The following is a 7388-nucleotide window of genomic DNA, read 5'->3' as shown; positions in this document are numbered from 1 at the left end:
TGCTATTTCTTTTAAGAGCTTTGAAAACTTGTTGTTAAAGGTTTTTGCAAGTTGTTCCAAGAAGGAGAGTTCATAGTGGAATATGTGATTACTTGTGTGGACCTTTATATTAGTCACCTCAAGAAGGTGGAGACCAAGTAAATCAAGGTGTTAACATTATGGTGTTTTCAGTTTCAAGTATCCATTGCAAAGAAGAATCAAAGTGAACTATTCACCCCCCACCCCCCACCCCTCTAGCTCTACCGGTCCTAAAAAGTGGTATTAGAGTAAGGTTGCTTCGGATGACTTACATCCAAAGGAGCAAAAGTTTTGAGCTGCAAAGATATCTTTGAAAGAGGGTTATAGTACTCCTCGACCACTCTACTATGAAGGAAACAACTTTTCTTATTAGAAGAGTCGCATGGAGAACTAACTCATGACTGAAATCGATAATTGGTTCTCTGTGACTGAGGGTTTCATTGTGCCAACTCAAGATGAAAAAATTTGGAATCTTCAAAATGGTCGGTTGAACAAAAGTGGACGGCACAAGCAAATGCTAAGGCTATCGTAACCCTTCAATGTGGACTGAGTTCGGAGCAACTAAATAAGGTTGGTCCATTCAAGAGTACTAAGGAATTATAGAGCAAGCTCATTGATCTAAATGAATGAACAAAGAACTCGAGAATCGCAAAAAGAGACTTTCTCGTAAGTCAAATGTTGAATTTCATCATGAAGGAAGAAGAAACGGTAAGTCCACTACATGGAAGGTTCAAGAGACTTCTAAATAGTCTTCATTCGGTTGGAGAAAGTGTAGAGAACCAATATCTCATTAAGTATACGCTAAAATCCTTCCCAAGAAACTCACTATGATCATCAAATAGTTGATGTCTATAAGGTTTCAAGGGATTTATCAATTGTAAAACTAGATAAATTATTTTGTGAACTAAAATTGCATGACTAGATAATGCAAGCCATAAGGAGAAAGGTATAACATTAGTTGTAGGTGAAAAGAGCAAGAAGACAAACAAAGAAAAGGAGAAGAAGAAGAAAGAGTCCTCCTCTGAATCTGAACAAGATAGTGATAGTGATGAGGAACTATCATCAAATGAGATGGCTAACTTTGTTCGGAAGATGATGAGATACTCTAGGAGGTTCAACAAGAGGGATGTCAAGAAGATGTTTAGTGATAACAAAAGAAGGGGTAAGTCTCTGGTAAGATTAAATTCAAAATCCGATGTGATTTGTTTAGAGTGCAATTGGAAATGGCACTTTAAAGCCAATTGTTCGAAATTAAAGAAACAACATGATAAGTCAAAGAAAAAGAAAGCTTTGAAGGCTACATGGGATGATTCATCATCTAGTTCATCGGATGAAGAAATTGAAAGAAGGACTTTAAGACACTTAGCTCTCATGACATTGAGCAATGTTGAGAGTTGAAGATGAAGAAGAAAACCATGGAGAAGAAATTGAGTTCTCATGCGAGTCATCATCTAGTGATGATGAGGTAACTTCTCCTAAATTAGATATGATATATTCTATCATTACATGCTTAACAAATGCTTTATCTAGATCAAAAGTTCAATTTAAAGAACTACAAAATGAATTAAAGTCACTTAAATTTTATCCTATGCCATGTGAAGCATGTACGCCATCATGAAACTACTACTAACAAGTTTGATGAGCTGAAAAAGAAAAATGCATCTTTGAAATTGCAAGTAAATGATCTTAGAAGTACATTGGAAAATTTTACTTTAAGTTCTAAATATTTGGACATGATTTTAAAAGGTCAAAGGGTGGTTCATAACAAAATAGGATTAGGGTATAAAACAAAGCACAAAGAAGTTAAATTTATGTCCATAATTAGTAGAAATCATATTTCAAAAGTTAAAATTGTGCAAGCTTGGGTACTCAAGCAATATGTTGTTGATGCTATCGGACCCAACATTTGGATGTCAAAACATTTAGTTCGTTGTGTTTAAATAGACATGCACCGAGGGGAGCATCCAATAACATGATTTATAGATAAGGGATTCTCTAGGCACATAACGGGGGACTCATCAAAATTCTCATCACTTAAGAATAAAAATAAAGGCATCATTTCTTTCGGTAATAGTGGTGAACTGAAGGTTATAAGAATTGGAGATATTCAAATTTCTAAACAATTTATGATTAAGAATGTCTTATTAGTGAAAGGTATGACATTCAATCTTCAAAATGTTAGTCAACTATGTGTAGTCAACTATGTGTTCAGGATATAGAGTTAAGTTTAATTCATCTCAATGTCTAATCAAACATAGTGAACTAAATACTACCAAACTTGTTGGCCATAGGAAGGAGAATATTATTAAGTTGAATTATTTAGTGCTACTATTGTATTTGCTAAGTGTTTTATGTCTAAAGAAGAAAAAACTTGGCTTTAGCACTAGAGACTAGCTCATACCAATATGAAGAACATCAAAAGGCTATTAAAGAAAGAGTTGATGAAAGGATTACTAAAGTTGAAGTTTCAAAAAAAAGGGAAAAAAAAGTTGAAGTTTCAAATAGACAAATTGTATGATGTATGTCAAATGAGTAAACAAATCAAAGTTACCACAAAGGTAAAACTATTTTGAGTACATCTACCATATTCGAACTATTGCACATGGATTTGTTTAATAGTAGTAAGCATGTTTCCTTGAATGATAGTAGATATTGTTTAGTTGTGATAGATGATTTTACAAGATACATTTGGGTATTTTTCTTGAAACATATGATCATACCTTAGAAACATTGATTGCCTTTTATAGAAGAGTAGAAAATGAGAAAACTACAAAAATAAATTGATTAATAAGTGATCATGGAGGTGAATTTGAAAATGAGAGATTTGCCAAGTTTTGCTCACAACATGGATATAAATATGAATTTTCTACCTCTAGGACACCTCAACAAAATAGAGTTGTTGAGAAAAAGAATAGAGTCTTACAAGAGACCATTAGAAGGATGTTGAATAAATATTCACTTCACAGCTATCTATGGCTGAAATAATAAATATGATATACTATGTGCAAAATCGTACTAATACATAGATTTTTCAACAGAACACCTCATGAGTTGTGATTTGAAAAACTATTTACAATTAAATATCTTAGAGTGTTTCGATATAAAATATACATTTTAAACACCAAAGATCACTTTAAAAAATTCTCCGCTAAGGTAGATGAGGATATTCTTGTAATGTAGTCTAATCATAGCAAAGTCTATAGAGGGAGTTTATAATATGAGATCTAAAATAGTTGAAGAATCTCTAAATGTTGTTTTTGATGAAAATCCAACTTCAAATCCTACTAAAACAATGGAGGTTAAACTACAATTTGAATTGGAAAAATTAACATTAAATGGGGAAAATGATAATGGAGAAGAAACCAAAAGAGTGAGAGTGAAAGAATAGAAGAGTCACCACTTGAGCATGTGATTACCACAACTCAAGAACCAAGATCCACTAGGACAAATGCTAATCACCCAATACAAGAAAAACTCTAATTAACAACGATTTTTCATCGTTGTCATAGGCAAAAAAAAAAATTGTTGTTAAAAGACGTGTTGAGGTTGAACTACAATTTGAATTGGAAAAATTAACATTAAATGGATAATGGAGAAGAAAACCAAAAGAGTGAGAGTGAAAGAATAGAAGAGTCACCACTTAAGCATGTGATTACCACAACTCAAGAACCAAGATCCACTATGACAAATGCCAATCATATATCCCTTAGATCAAGTAGTGGGAGATATTATACAAAGGGTGAGAACTAGATCATACTTTCGAAATGAAGGAAGTCAAATAACATTAATCTCCCAAATTGAACCAAAAACTATTGGTGATGCCTTGCTTGACCTGGATTAAATTTTAGCAATGCAAGATGAAATTATCTTCATTTGAGAGAAGCCAAGTCTGAGATTTAGTTACTAGATTTGAAGAAAATTCAATTATTGATACAAAGTGGATTTTTTGAAGCAAACTTGATGATAAATGAGTGGTTGTGAGAAACAAAGCTAGGCTGGTAGCTAGATATTTTAATCAAGTAGAAGGGGTTAGATTATGATAAAACTTATTGGTCCGTAGCTCGATTGGAGTCCATTAGGTTGACATTAGCATTTGCCGCTCAAATGGATGTAAAATCAATATTTTTAAATGATTTTATTAAGGAAGAAGTCTATATTGAGCAACCACTGGAGTTTGAAAATTCAGATTTTTCAAACCAAATGTATAAGCTTAAAAGGCCTTGTATAAGATAAAACAAGCACCTCATACTTGGTATAAACAGTTGTCAATATTTTTAGTGGTAAAAGGATTAATAGAGGATAAATTGATCCTACTTTATTTCTGAAAAATAGTGAGGAGGATATTTTTGTGGCTCAAATCTATGTAGATGACATTATTTGTGGTTCCACAAACAAAAAAACTATCTAAATGAGTTCATAAATCACATGGAAAGTGAGTTTAAAACGAGTTTAGTTGGTGAGTTGATATTTTTCCTAGGACTACAAATTAAACAAATAAAAGATGTCATATATATATATATATATATATATATATATATATATATATATATATATATATATATATATATATATATATATATATATATATATTCATCAATCAAAATATACCAAAGAAATAGTTAAGAAAATGTTAAAGAAATATCTACTCTTATGGCAACTAACCCAAACTTAGATAATGATATTGAAGGCAAAGAGATTGATCCAAAGTTGCATCGTAGTGTTTTATGTAGTCTCCTTTATCTCATGGCTAGTAGACTCAACATATTGTTTGTCATGAGTATGTATACAAGATATCAATCTTGTGCCAAGAAGTCACATTTATGTGCAATCAAATGGATCTGTCGATATCTTACAAGAACTCAAAAGTATAGGTCTATGGTATCCTAGAACCGAAACCTTTGATCTTGTGAGATACTTCGATTCCGATTATACCAGCTGCAAATTAGATTGCAAAAGTACTAACATTCGATTTTATAACACCGTTGCCCTAACTAATTGATTCAAAAACTCTTTATCTCCTAAGCGCTAACATTCGCCTTTCTCTCGCCAATTGTTTCACCACCTCATTCTTCCTCTCCAGCGTCTTTCTCTGATGACCTTTGGCCCTGGTAAACCCTTGACCAGATATTCTTGTATTTTCCCTCCAATTATCGAGTGTCCTTCCTCACATCTCCACATACCTAGGTTTCTTTTGGTGCAGAGAGATTCCAATGACAACTTCCTTCTCCGAGGAACAAATGGCAGCATCTCCTTTTCAAGATCATCCTTCTTCATTAGACTCCAGATGGCACCACCAAAGTAAACCCTAAACTCTAACCTCAAGTTTGTTATTTGTTCCTATCTGTCAGTTGCCTAATGACAATGTTTCGTTGCATTTCATTCATGCATCATCCATCATATTGTGTTTTGGTTGCATTTGTTTATTCATTATGTATAGAAAGAAACAAAAGACAAATGAGTTCAGTGAGGGGTCATCCTGTCCTCAACCCCCAACTAACGCTCATTTTCCTAATACTGCTTTTTAGCAACCATTTAGCAAGCACATCTTCAAACCATACCACCTAGGTTAATTGACAGACAATACTTTCAAGATCATTGTTTTGATACATGCCTTTACCATCATTCAACACTATAAACTTGAGTTCATACTCTATTGTGAACATGATGTCAATGTAGGGTTAGTTTTTGAATTCTACAATAATTTATATACCTTTGATGAATTGAAATACTAGACCCATGTTGCTAAACGTAACATAAATTTCTCTCTTGAAATCCTTCAAGCCTTTTTAGGGTGTCGTGCATCATCCAATGAGTTTGTTTTCTATCTAATATTGCCTGAGTTATTTCCCTCACCTTTTGAGCATCTCTCCATATCTTGTATGTATGAGCATTGCTTTGGACAACTTTGTCCGGATGGACCCAACACATCTCTTAATACCTTTTCTTCTCTTGAAATCTCACCTAAGGACAATGTATTATTCAAAGTGATAATCAATTGTCTCTCATCAATTATCTCTCGTGCCCTAGCTACGATTAGACCACCTCATCTTTTTCTGTTATATGCCCTTCTACATACTCTTGACATCAATATCGCATTGAACATATTTCATTGCATCATTCACTTCATCTAGCCGATGCATGGTATGGTTCACATGCCTTTGGTAACATCATTACAGAGTGGTTGGCATCCATGGAATTTAATGTTTCCCATAGGAAATTGGAGCCCATGACGATCAAATACTCTAGAATCTTAGTACAGTCTTTCTCTAAATCTGGAATAGTGGTTGATGGGTGAAGTGTGTGATGGATTGATGGGCATCCACTAGGTGAGAGACCGAGATTACGACCCAGGGGGTGGGGCGGGCGCCAACTCCTGTGATAGCTGATCCAGAGGAGGTTGATGATGCACCTGATCATTATGATGGATGTGAAGATCTTCATTCTCAGATACTTGAGCTCGAGGAGACTATAGATACCAGATTCAAGGAGTTGCGATTGGAGAGTGATCTCCATAGAGCTGAGATGTGGACCTGATATAGGGCTATTAAGCATCGCCTGATTGAGGTCTAGTCGAGACAGATTGAGATGCGGTCGAGCATTACCTCGTTGCATGATATGATGCACTCGTGGATGTCGAACCACCCTCCTTTTCAGCCACCTCCTCTGGCTGATGCTGATCCTCCAGCTATTGATCCTTCAGCTACCGATCACCCAACTAGTGACATTCCTTCAGTTGATCCTTTTACCGGCCTAGTTGATTTCTATATTGAGCCTTGATTTGATGTATTTGCATTTGACATGATATAGACACTTGATTGTATAGATGTTTTTATTTTATGTGATATTTTTATTTTATGTGATGTTTTGGGTTTTTGGCTATTTATGTTTGGTTAGTTCTGACTTGTTATCCTTGTATGTTTATCTTTTAGCGGAGGAGTGCTCCGTCATTGGTTAGTTGATTTGTTCTATGTGATATGGGATATATCCTATTGTTACATTTATTAAGACGGAGTACCCCATTGTTGATTGTCTTCTTATGTGAAACATAAGGGTATACCCTATCATTCCATAAGTTTAGGGGGAGTGTCCTCTCCTTGATTATGTGTTTGTTTGTCTTAATCTATAAAGGGTGTTGCCCATCTATATGTAGCATGCATAAATTAAGAGGGAGTTCCTTATCATTATCATGTTGTTCTCTTCCCTCCGTGCTAACTTCATTTTGATATTTGACATAAGGGGAAAAATGTAACACCCCACCCTCCTCACTACTGGACTGTGAGGGCGGAGCGTTACTGGACTACTAACTTTACTTAATTAGAGTTGTTCACATGTAAAGATCAATACATAAACTCTAAAAAACTCAAAACATA

The sequence above is a fragment of the Zingiber officinale genome, chromosome 1A (genome assembly GCF_018446385.1).
Source record: "Zingiber officinale cultivar Zhangliang chromosome 1A, Zo_v1.1, whole genome shotgun sequence".
Lineage (NCBI taxonomy): Eukaryota > Viridiplantae > Streptophyta > Magnoliopsida > Zingiberales > Zingiberaceae > Zingiber > Zingiber officinale.
This window is presented reverse-complemented; position numbering follows the sequence as displayed.